Source organism: Mytilus galloprovincialis, chromosome 7, assembly GCF_965363235.1.
Source record: "Mytilus galloprovincialis chromosome 7, xbMytGall1.hap1.1, whole genome shotgun sequence".
Classification (NCBI taxonomy): domain Eukaryota; kingdom Metazoa; phylum Mollusca; class Bivalvia; order Mytilida; family Mytilidae; genus Mytilus; species Mytilus galloprovincialis.
Window position 1 is genome coordinate 54352345 of NC_134844.1, and position 13572 is coordinate 54365916.

At 30.3% G+C, this 13572-nt stretch overlaps 1 long non-coding RNA gene across 1 annotated transcript; it reads left to right on the top strand.

The window, feature by feature from the left end:
- Positions 1-755: 755 nt before the first annotated feature.
- On the top strand, positions 756-12701 carry LOC143083296 (uncharacterized). Its single transcript, XR_012980620.1, has 3 exons — positions 756-831; positions 9413-9476; positions 10913-12701. It is a non-coding gene; the product is annotated as an uncharacterized LOC143083296 (long non-coding RNA).
- Positions 12702-13572: the final 871 nt, after the last annotated feature.

Below are 13572 nucleotides of genomic sequence, written 5' to 3' on the forward strand. Positions count from 1 at the left end.
TCTTGGTATCTATGAAGAATTAAGTAAAGGTTTCAAGTTATTAGGGTAAACTAAATCTCTGAAGGCATACTTCACCAGTAATACATAGAGTATGTTCTTATTTCCAAAACGTATATACATGTTATCAAGGAGAACATTAACAGCTTCAATCGTGGCGTCACAACTCCAGTAAGTAAATATCAAATTAACCTGTCTAAGCTTATTAGAGAAGAAGGCTTTGAAAATAAAAATTAACACTTTATAAGTTGTATGCATCTGAAGCACTTTTTTATTTATCTACTTCAGGAACGCTCAAAAACAGATTTTACATTATGTTTTTCAATATTTGTTAGGGTAGTATCCATTGAATTCCATCATACTTCCATGGTTTGACCTATGTGACGTTCGTTACAAGATTGTAAGGACAAAGTCTTGTTTGTATGCTATATCCCATATAACTGTCATTTATGTAACTTTTCCGTTTAGTATCAACTTATGCATTGTAAAATTTGATGCATTTATGTTTGTATGATTATATATATTTATTAAGTTTTTATAATTAAAAGCGATTTTATAACGATCGCACAACACTAAATTGTGTTTGGTTGTTTCTACGAAATTTAAATAAGGAATCTTTTTATTTTCGGAGGAGTTAAACGAGGGAGAAGATAATTAATCTGATTTAGAATATAAAGTAGGTCAAATGATTTAATATCGGTTTTCTGAACTATTCGTGTTAAACTACCCATGTCAATTGTATACCCACGCCGCTATTTAAAGAACACGATCGATTCGGTAAGTTAGAAATAACTTCCTCGTCCGCCATTTTGTAATTTGGGTTGAACTACGACGGTAAGAATACATTTATCATGTTTAACTCCTTTTTAATTCATAAAATGACTTGTTAACAATAAAATAAATATTCACGTGGTCGCAGTCTCTCACGATCGCTGCAAAACCAACAACATGTATTGAAGTATTTAGTCGTTGCTAAGGAAATATTAGTACACATTAAATATTCGATGACCTAAAGAAACAAATTTCTTCTAGTCAACACACTATTATGATCCTACTGAGTTTTTGTTGATTTCAACACACTATTATGATCCTACTGAGTTTTTGTTGATTTCTTGTCTTCACTAACCGTATTTTTTTTAACCAACTATACTTCGAACTGTTTTGAAACTTTATTTTTTTAAGTTATTTCGTTTTGAACTTTTGGTTCTCAGTGCTGTTCATCTTGTACTTGTTTTGGCTTTCGAACTTTTTTCATCTGAGCGTCACTGGTTAGTCTTGTGTGGACGAAATGCACGTCTGTTGTATTAAATATTAAACCTAGTGCCTTTTGTTTGCTATTATTCGTGTGTTGCTCTGTCCTACATGTTCTTCTATTTATTTGTATTGTAGTCCTGTCATGTTATGTTGTCATTTTATTTATTTTTTTTATTTTTTTTTTTTTTTTTTTTAATATAGCTATTTTTTATTTTGATAATTTTTAACAACAATCAATAACAACTTTTACATTACAATAACATTAGAAAGTGTTTTTCAAAATAGTGTCATGGTGTTAATAGCTAATGAGACATGTTGAATAACGTCCGTTTTTTCACTTGTTTACGAAGGAGATGAAGTTTTTAAACTTTTTTTTTTTTTTTTTTTTTTTTTTTTTTTTTTTTAATGTTATAATATTTTATTTGAATTTTACATTTGTTAGAGATACAAGAAGTACCGGTACCTTATCCCGGCCTCGTTAACATTAGTATATAGCATTTTATTGATAAGTTAGTACTTGTTAGTGCACAATATGTATATATAGTAATAATGACATGTATGTAACTGAATAGAAATATGATAACATGATGTATAATAAATTCTAATTTATGAAATTAATTTAATTTTTGCTGCAACCAGATTATGGAATTTTTCGTATTTGCCTTCTTTATTTATCAATATTTCATGATATTGAAGAAATTCTTTTTTGAAAATTTCAAACATATTAATTTGTTTTGTTTTTTGTTCGGATATATAGTATCCTTTGTATACAGTAAAAAGAATAATTGTAATTAAATCATTAATACTGTAGTAACTTGTATCGTTTATTTTGTATCCGTACAAAAGTGATTTAATTGATATGATGTGATGTCCTATTTTAAGTTTATCAAGTAAATTTTTTATTTGATTCCAAAATGATTTCAGAAATTTGCATGTTAAAAAGTAGTGCTCATAATCTTCGATGACATCACAAATATTACATAGCGGAGTTTTAGTTATTTTCCAAGAGAAAAGTAATTGTTTGGTTGGTAAAATGTGGTGCAGAAATTTCCATCTTAACATTTTGAATTTATTATCTTGTATATAGTAAAAGATATAATTTAGCATTTGTTGTCTTTTGTTTGTGTTGTTTTCCAAGATAAATATGTTGTCCCATTTTTGAAATCCTATTGGTTTTTCATAATATCTATTTAAGAGGGAGATGTAAATGTCTTTGGAGGAAATGTTTTTAAGTGATGCCATTTTCCCTTTTTTATCTTTAAATTTATATTCGGAGTCAATGGTGACCTTTGTTTTTAATGATTCTTCTTTAGTTAGCTCTTGTAACCACTGTTTTGGTATTGCTTTCATTAATTTAGAATATTCTGAAAACCAGTTAGCATGACAGGAAAGTTTATCTAAGATCATGTTTTGATTAAATTTTCCTTTATTATCAATAATGTCATTTAAAAAAAGAATTTTGCTGTTTATCCAGTTTTTGAAGATGAGACATTTACCGTTTAATTTGATATTTTTATTGCCCCATATAAGCTGCTGTCTTTTTTGTTTATATGATAGATGATCCAATTCCTTTTCAGATTTTGTATTTATCCATGATTTGATTATTCTTAAGTAAAATTGTGGAATTAGTTCTTTCAGTTTATAGACCAAATTAATATTGGTAAAATTCATTTTAAATATAAGGAATTCTTGTCCAAATTTATCAAAATAAAATCTTGGTAATACTTTCCAATTGGGTGATAGATCTTCGTTATCGATGAGTTTTTTTACCCAACTAATATTTATCGCTTCTAGATATTTATCTATGTTTATCATTTTAAGCCCGCCAGCATGGTAATTTTTACTTATTATATCCCTTTTAACCTTTTCAGATTTATTATTCCATGTAAAACTGTATATTAATTTTTTAAATTTTGCTAGGTATTCGTTATCAATTTCGGTTACAGATGCAACATAAGTAATATTCGGTAAGATTAATGATTTAACAAGAGTTATCTTACCTAACATAGTTAAATTTCTTTTATTCCAATCTTTAATTATTTTTTCAGATTTTTCGTATTGTCGTTGCAAGTTTAATTTTTTACACTCATTTTTATTAAGTCCAAAGTATATTCCCAAAACTTTTATAGGTTTTTGTGTAAAATTAATGTTTTCAACTTTATCTTTGCAGGACTTTAAATTGCCGAGCCATATTCCTTCTGTTTTATTTCGGTTAAGCTTTAGGCCTGAAAGTGATCCAAAAATTTCTATAATATTCAGAGTTAATGACACTTCTTGTTTTGAATTTAAAAATAAAGTGGTGTCGTCTGCAAGCTGGCTTAATTTTAATGTATGGGTTTTATTATCTAGTTTAATTTGAAAACCTTTAAAATTTTTATTTTGTCTTAATCTACTAGCTAAAATTTCAACAGCAATTACGAAAATTATAGAACTCGCGGGACACCCTTGACGGATTCCGCGCTCAATGTTGAAGGGTCTTGAAATCCAACCATTATTTAATATGCAACCCTTTATATCTGTGTATAACGTATTTATCCACCTCAAAAGAGATTCCTGGAAGCCAAATTTCTTTAAAGAACAATACATAAATTCCCATTCTAGCGAGTCAAATGCCTTTGTGAAGTCTAAAAATAGGATAGCTCCATCTACATTGAATTTTTCCGAATAATCTATAATATCTTGGATTTGTCTAATATTAAATCCTATATATCTGTTTTTTACATAACCGTTTTGATCACTATGAATGATTTTATGCAATATTGGTTTCAGTCTTTGTGCAAGAGAGTATGCTATAATTTTGGTATCTACATTTAGTAAGGTAATTGGTCTATAATTATCTAAATTTAATGGGTCGTTTTTCTTGTATATAAGGGTAATCAATCCAAGTTTCTGAGAATTTGTTAATTCTTTTTTTTCATAGCAATTATTAAAAACATCTACAGCAAAGTTTTGTAAGTTTGACCAGAAAGCTCTATAAAATTCAATTGAGAGACCATCGATACCTGGTGTTTTATTAAGTTTCATTTTAAAAACAGATTGTGTACATTCCTCTATTGTCAGGTTGCCGTCAATTTCATTGCCTTCTTTTGTACTTAATTTGTAATTTATTTTAGTTTTGTCAATATAATTTTCAATTTCTGTTAGATCAGGGTTAGTTGACTTATATAAATTAACATAATAATTTCTCCCCGTATCTAATATTTTGCCTTGATCTTCTGTTATTTCTCCTTTACTGTCCCTTATAGCAGTAATGTTTTTCCTTGTTTGTCTTGATTTTTCTAATCCCAAGAAATATTTTGTATTTCTTTCGCCCTCTTCTATCCATTTAACTCGTGGTCTTATTTGTGCCCCTTTTATTTTATCTGAATATAGAGTTTGTAGCGTTTCTTCTGTTTTATTTATTGAATCTATTATATTTGGCAAATTATTTTTTCCATCCAGGTTGTTATCATGAATTTCATTCAAAAGTTTAAGTTCTTGTTCTAGTTTTGTAATTTCATCTCTTTTATGTTTAGCTTTTAATTTACAATGTTCTATAGTTTTCTCTCTTACTTCTATTTTAAAAAGATCCCACACGATTGCTAGACTTTTTTTATTTCTTAATTTTTTATATTTATCTATCAAAGTATTTATTTTTATTTTGTATGATTCGTCGTTAAGAATATTGTTGTTTAATTTGAAGTATCCCTTTCCTTTGTTCCCTTGACAATGATTAATTTTAAGTGAAATCGCTAACTGATCTGTATATTGAATTGTTGCAGGTCGTATATCAGTGCTGAGTACTCTTGGTCTCACATCTTCACTTACTAGAAAATAATCAATTCTATTAGCTACTTCATTATTTTTCCTTTTCCAGGTATATTGCGTTTTATTTGGATTTATAGCTCTCCATATATCTATAACTTTTAGTTTTTTTATCAGAGTTTTTAGCCCATTTGTCTTATTTTTTATTTTTTGTTGATCTTTTTTATTACTTTTTCTATCTTTTATATTAAGCGTTTCATTCATATCACCGCCTATGATAATTATACCAAGACTATATTTTTCAATGACACTTAAAGATTTTTAAAGAATATATTTCTATCTTTACATGTGTTTGGGGCATAAAGGTTTACAAAGGTAAATATATTTTTTATCGATTTCTATGTTAATTAAAACAATTCTTCCGTCTTGATCTACATATTTATCTATGATTTCATACTTAATTTTTTGGTTGATATAAATCGAAACACCTCTTGATTGCGTGCTTCCAAAACTATGATATAAATCGCCCGTAAATTCTTTATCTATTGAATTGTTCGAAAAATGTGTTTCTTGTAAAAATATTATGTTGCATTTTTGTTGTTTTATCCATTCTTTTAGTCTAATTCTTTTTTCGTATTTTCCTAACCCCTGACAATTTAAAGAACATATATGCAATGGATTAGTTGACATCTTGATTTTGTTTTTAAAAAAGTATTTGATACATGTATTTCAAATATGAAAAGCAGAATATACATACAAATATATACAGAATTTAGAGATAAAAATACAATCATATGTGCATCTCTAATGACAGTTTTAGCTTTGACTGTGTGAGTTGCTAGACTAAATATAATTACATGTACACACATACATTTAATTTCATATTGACCGACTTTAATAGGTTTCCACCTATTTCTATATTTAGAATTGTTAGCTGGTAAAATATATTGACCTTCACATGTAAAACGATTAATTCGCACGAGGATTAACTTTAATAGACTAATATGTCTAATATACCGTACATAGAAATATATAAATGTGATGGATATAATATATATCTTTCTGAATTGGTGAGTATTGAATTTATTTTTCGTTAATTGTATATTTTTAAAACACTTTTCAGAAATAAAGACATTAATAAACAAGTAGCAAAAATAACGGGAGATTATTATCAAATACTTTCGTGTGCTTATGATAACAGTACAGATATTACAACTATTTTGTTTACGGGGCTTGACTTTAATTATACAAATATTTAGCAGGACACGGAGATTCTGGTGCAAATAGTTAAAAAAAAGAAGACATAATGCATGAATGGAAACTTTTGAGGTTACAACTAAAAAAGGATAATTATCTGCATATAAAAACAGGTATAAATAGGTCAAACTGATTTGTTTACATTTTGTATACAGGTGTGTGGAAATGGCGATGGAATTAATTTGCATATCTATATAAATATAGTAGAGTGCTATTGCTTTTCTGTTTACATGATTATATGACATAGCGCACATATTGATATTGTGGTACATTGAAACACAAACTATTACATATGTATATATAACTATACTAGTTATTTCATATGGAAAAAAAAGGAGTAGTTTCATTGATCTATACATATTATATTGACAACAATCTATTTATAGAGTTTATTGTTCTATTTTGTTTTGTGCAGAGTATATACAATCTAATGTTATTGTATCATACACTGCCACATATTTTTTTAATTGTTTTTTATAAATATATATAAAATAGGAGTATATACAGATATTTGTACAAGTACAAATTATTATGTCCATTGACTTAGGCATTGTTGTATGGATAATATATTTTGAAAGGAAATGATATATGGTAACTGTTCTTGTACCTATGTCTTTGATGATTTACTGGAATCAGTTTGTCTGTTGTGATATTCATCTGTAGGGGTTGTTGCTGGTCTTTTCCCCTGTTTTTGTACTGGTGTTGTTGATTCAGGGTTTACAATGAATTTGTCTATTGGTCCTTTTGATTCAACTTTTGGCTTGCTTTTTGTTTTGTCTTTGTTTTTGTTTTTTCTTGTTTTTTTCTCCTGTAAATCAGGATCAATTTCTGTAATGACTTTACTGATAGCCGTTGTTGTTGCTGTTATTGCTTCTGTAGGTAGCAATATGGACTGTGAAGGTGGGGTTTCACTGTGATCAACATGATCACCAATGTCAGTCTCTTCCCCACTTTCACTTTCACTAGAATCAGAATGGTCATCTGTTTTATTAGCTTCATTGTCTGATGCTGTTTTACTAGGAGTTTCATTGTCTGGTGCTGGTTTACTAGAAGTTTGGCATTCTTTTGCTTTATGCCCTTCTTTTCCACATTCATTACAAACCCAATCGTTTTGGCATTTGTCTTGTTTGTGTCCCTTTTTCAGGCATTTTTGACAAGTAATATGTGCATTTATGCAGATTTGGCCTTTGTAATATATTTTGGCATTGTACTTGCTTATCCTTGTGAATCTGGGTAGTGTCCCTCCAATGGTTCGACAAAAAAGATTCTGTCTCCAGATTGGCAGTCGGTCATTTCGCCATCTATTCTCACTCTCTCTCTGAAATAGCTTGTAACGACTACCCCATTAGATTGAAAGAACGAGAAGATCATACCGTCTTCAGCTGATAAAGGAATGTTGGACACACGTACTCGGAGGTATTCTGGGTGTTGTTCAGCTACAGGGATTCTTGGGTTTTTATCGTATACTGTTAAAAGTTTGTTACGTATAGATACACCTCTTGTAAGGAGGTGATCTCTTGCTAGTTCTTGTGCAAGATAAATACGCCACATTCCCTTGACTCTTTGTAGCCCTTTCATTTGGAATCTGGGTACCTCTGAACCGATACTTTTGTAAACTTCTTCATGTTGTAAGAAGTCTTTTTGTTGGAGTTCTGTATTGCCAAATAAATCTGTTTCTAAAATGAATACCGGTTTTACTGACCTCAGTTCCTCAAGACCTTCATGTATCGGGTAAAAGTTGGTATGTTTATGATATGCTGGTTGTGAAACCACATCGGAATATGAGTTGATGTCAGCCATGTTGTTTGTTTTGGTTTACTTGACTGGTTGGATATATTAAATTTACGTTTTAAGCGTTTGTTAAAATGTTAAATATACTTTTCTAACTTTCCTGATTGTTGTTTTCTGTAACACTATACAAATTGGTAATCTTAGACAAATATTTCTTTGGTTATTTAACAATATTTAAGGAGCACGACGAGTTCCGTGGATATCGTTCGATGCCCCTTATATCCTCTGTTGTCATTTTAATGTTTCATTTAACATTGCCATTAAAGCGGGAGGTTTGGCATGCCGTAAAACCAGGTTCAACCCACCCTTGTTTTTCTAAAAATGCCCTGAACCAAGTCAGGAAATTGGCCATTGTTACATTACAGTTCGTTTCTGTGTGTGTTACATTTCAATGTTGTGTTTCTGTTGTGTCGTTGTTCTCCTCTATATTTGATGCATTACCTTCAGTTTTAGTTTGTAGCCCGGATTTGGTTTTTTTTCTCAATCGACTTATGAGTTTCAAACAGCGGTATACTACTGTTGCCCTTATTTACTTAAATTTCTGACCAAATCCACAGAAATGTTCCCTTGTCAAAATAAATTTATAGATTCGCAAACTTTTAACGTACGCTTTCAATTGAAAAATGATTGGTTAACCAAAATACATATCATTTCGATCGTTTGAAAGTATAACTGAACTGTCTCGAAATCTATAAAAGTTTCTTTCTGTATAAAAAATCATTTATTATATTCGGACAAAATTAAGTAAGTAAATTGTAAACCCTCGACGGAAACTTCTTTCCTCCGCTTCTCAGCGGAAAATTGTTACTGCTTTCTGGTTGCAATAAGCTTGCTTTTAAACGAAACTATAGCCAGTAAATAAGTCTATAATATTGAGTCAAAGTTACCTGAATTGTTAATAGACACTTGATTGGAGTGTTTGATCTTAAATGATGACGCATTACTCTTTTCTAAACGTATGATTTTGGCAAAACTTAACGAGAAATTAAAAAAAAAAAAGAACAGCAATACAAGATCAACAAAAGAGATTATTTTCATGCGCTCTATTCTGGTCCTAAATGTTGAAGAGTATTCATTGAATGAAACTGTATCGCATCAGCAAAAACATTGCTTTAGCAAAGTACAAGGTACACATGTTTATGTTATGACAACTATAACAGGCCACAGGACACAGAGAACAACTAGATAAATTAAATAATGCAGAAATAACTTATGATAATACACACATTTGTACAACGTATTAACTGATAATTTGGTTAATGATGCACACATACCTAAGTGAGTGACATCAGCTTTTTAGAGTTTCTAGTTACGATCAATATGCTATCCTTTACATTAACGATAACTATCTTATTCTCTACTTTTATAGATGTGCAAGATACACGTTAACAACGGAGGGCATACTCATTGATAAATGAAAGAATACAGTTAACGTAAGAATTATTTTATATTTTATCAGATACCAGCTATATATGGGGTTTCTGTTCTAGAAGGATACTGCTAATCAAATATCAAATATATTTTGTATTGTTGTCAAACATAATTTAATAAGTATGATGTTGTTTAAAGTCATATGAAACGAGTGACTAATAAAAAATAATGTTTATCCAATTCATGAACCAATGCATGTATATATCATAAACTTAGTCTTCTGTGCACGATTTTTTTTCACGCAAACAAATCGTATTATCATCAATTATTTTTTCTCTCTGTCTGTTAAGATGTGAAAATATCGCAGGAAATTATTTATCGTGTGTTGACGCCGTAGTTTACCGATTGTCACCTTATAGTAAACAATCAACAATAAAGCATGGATATTGAGCACGTGGATAACATGTACAATTTTTCTAAATATAGACAAATCAAAGAATTTTCTTCAGAAACAAGTAAATGTACGTAAATTTTATAACAAAAACTATTGGTTTAGTTATGAAAAACATATGCATCATTTTTGTTTTAATTTAAGATTTCATATGACTTTAATGAAATATTTGTACAGAATATTCAGTTTATAATTTGATCTTTAAATTGATTTTTTTTGTAATATGATTATGAAGTAATATTTATTGTAAGAAGTAAATAGATAATGCAAAATTGGAAGAAAAAATGGATCAAATCTTTGACCAGAACTTTCAAGAAACACGACCAGGCGACATCGCTTGGTAATCGTTGGCCCTTATTTTCCCAAATTTTTGGATAACACATATTTGTACAACTTGAAGTAATTCTGTATACTGTATAATGCTATCCTTTGTTTAGTCGTCAACAAGGCCGAGATATCCTCAGAAAATGATTAAATATTATGCTTAACAGCTCCAAACGACGTGACCAATCGAATTCAAACCGATGAAATCATTTATATAAGTTTCAATATAATATTTCTAAATCATTATGGTCAGAAGTAAAACATGCCGGCAAAGGTAGATTATAATTTGGTCGGTTAGTTTTGCCAGACTAAAAGAATACTGTTCACGATTGCAAAAATTAAAAGGGCTGCCAAGCTTCATTTATTTAGTGAAGGATCAGTCTTTATACTTATAATATCGACCAATACTTTCATCCAAGACGCTAGTAGAAGTAAACTAATATATTCATGCTAACCAATACTTACATTTATCAATATAAAATATAGAGATGTGGTATGGATGTTAATGAGACAACTGTCCACCATACACGACATGAAGTAGATGTTAGCAAAATTCACCGTAAGACCTTCACCAATGAACAAAATTCATACTGCAAATAAAGATATCAAAAGGCCCGAACAAGAGATAATGTTTAACAATTCAAACCGATAACCCGTTTGCCCTTTCCTTCGAATAATAGAAATCATTCAAAATATACTCAGTAATTTTTTTTTATCTCTTAGAATGACGGACAGAAAATTGTGTTCTGGATGTTTACGAGATGATGAAGAAAACGAGGCTGAAGCATGGTGCAATGACTGCTTAGAAGAGGTATGTAAGACATGCGCAAAGGTACACAGAAAATTTAATCCGCCGCATAAAGTAATACCACTTCACCAGGTCAGTAATCTTAGTTCTTCTATTCTGAAAATCAGTAAAGACTGTGATGTCCATACCGACCAAAGGACCACTCTGTTCTGTACCCAGCATGACAACGTCATCTGTGATCTTTGTTTGTCCGACAACCATAAAAACTGCGAATCAATAATTTCCATAGATCGAGCAGCAAAAGGCGTTAAAAGAGGGACCGCCCTTGCAGATCTTAAGAGTAGAATTAAACACTTAAACGAAATGTTCCCTGAATTGTTGAAGTGTCAAACTAAAGATGAAATAGAGTTTGATAAGCAAAGAGATAAATTTCTCAAACAGATTTCTACCACCAGACAGCAGATTAACAAGCATCTAGATCAAATTGTAAAGGAAACGGTAGACGAATTGAACAAACAGTACAAATCAACCAAACAAAAAATGGATGAGGCAAAACATAAAACACAGAAAGGACTCGAGGCAGTAGCGACATGGATAAACGAATTGTCATCGATAGAAAGCATCAGTAATGAAGTACTTTTGTTTCAGACAATCAAAGTAATGGATAATAAAACACACATAGAAGAAATCAATATTAGCGAGCTCAATAAGAAACACAAAGTAGAATTTGATCCATTTGATACAAATGATCTTCCCGTGGTACTTAAGTCTATAGGAAAGATTTCACTTACAGAAAATCAAATGCATATAACCGCATTACAACACAATTCACAACAAATACAAGAACCAGTTAAGTCAATGGAAGGCGAAATACAACGAACTAATTCGTTTCTTACATCAGTATTAGGATCAGATGTTAAAATTAGTAACGGTTGTTTTGTGTCCGGAAAGAGACTTCTCTTGTCCTATAAAAACTCACCACACATCTATGTATGTGGATATGATGGAAATGATGTTCACATGATAACATTAGAACATAAACCATGGGATGTCGCTATGATCGACGATAATCAGGCAATAGTTACTTTATACGATAAAGGATTCCAGATCTTAGATCTAACAACACTTACCTTAGGGAGATGTATCAAACCTGGAGGAGGTGGATGCTATGCTGTGACATGTAGGAATGGTCTGATATGGACGTTTGATGGAGGCCGCACTATTAGTAACATCGATATTAGTGGTAATATACTAAGTAGTATAATAGCAAAGAATAATGTACGTGATTTTAGTATAGACAACGATAGCAACATTTACTATACTCCATACTTTAATAGAGATGACAATAACGTATACAGTGTAACACCTGACGAACAGGAGAGTATATTCTGTAGTCATTCTGATCTCATTAAACCTTATGGTATCGACGTAGATGACAAGGGAAATGTTTATGTAGGTGGATTTATGTCTGACAATATACATAGAATATTATCTGATGGAAAGGATCATCAAATCATACTGACAAGGGAAGATGGAATAAAGAATCCATGGGGTTTAAGCTACAACAGGGAAACAAAACAACTTCTGGTTGTCAACGATAATCAAAAAAGTGTCGCCATGTATACATTACCCTAGATTTAGTTTCAATGCAGAGGATTTTATACCATAGAATTTATAATAACTGATAATTATTTGTTATAACTATTGGAAATGTGTTTGATACATTTGTAAATAACACCATTACGATAAAAAAAAATATGTATTTATTTGAGTGTGTTTTCTTTATCATTATACATGTTATAAGACAGTTTGATATTCACACTATTAGTTGGTCACTTGATATTCACCACATTGTGAACTGTTGGTAGGAAATGTTGATTTCCGATGGAACTAACACCCGGTATTTTTTTACATTTATTTGTATTATAAATTTTATCTTGCTAATATTTTTTTTTTTTTAATTTTCAATTGATATGATAATATATTAATTGAAAATGTAAAAAGTGGCCTATATAGAAAAAAAAAGTACTCGAAGGTGCTGTACATTCAACGTGGTAATTTAAACAAATATGTGACAAAAACATAACACATACGTTGTGTTAGATTCAAGTAATGAAATAAATTAATAATATCAATGTTCACAGAATTTCTGTCAAAATTTCTAGTAAACTTATTCTTTTTCTGTAGGATTTTTTTTTAGTCAGAACTGTAATGTTTGATTAAGAAAATAGTCTGTATTATTCAAATTGTATAAAATATGTGTAGGACTCGGAGGTACGATGGGGACGCTATGATGCGATGGTCACACTGAAGTGCGATGGTCTACGCCGCAGTGCGATAGTCTATTTGATGCATGATTGCTAGTTTAAAACCTAAATGCGTGCAATTAACATAAAAGTGGATTTTTAATAGTCAATATATAAATTTATAATTATTATTATATGGTTGCATACTAAGTGAGAGATCGTCATCCTTAATTTCCTAAATTTGGACATAATTCTGCATTAACTATAATATTTTATCTTTTCTTTGCTTCTCTCGTGAGTTCCTCGTTCACCGTTATATTATGATACTAAGAATCTTTATACGGACCCACATGTTTTTAGATAATGTCACGCTCCATCCTACGTGAAAA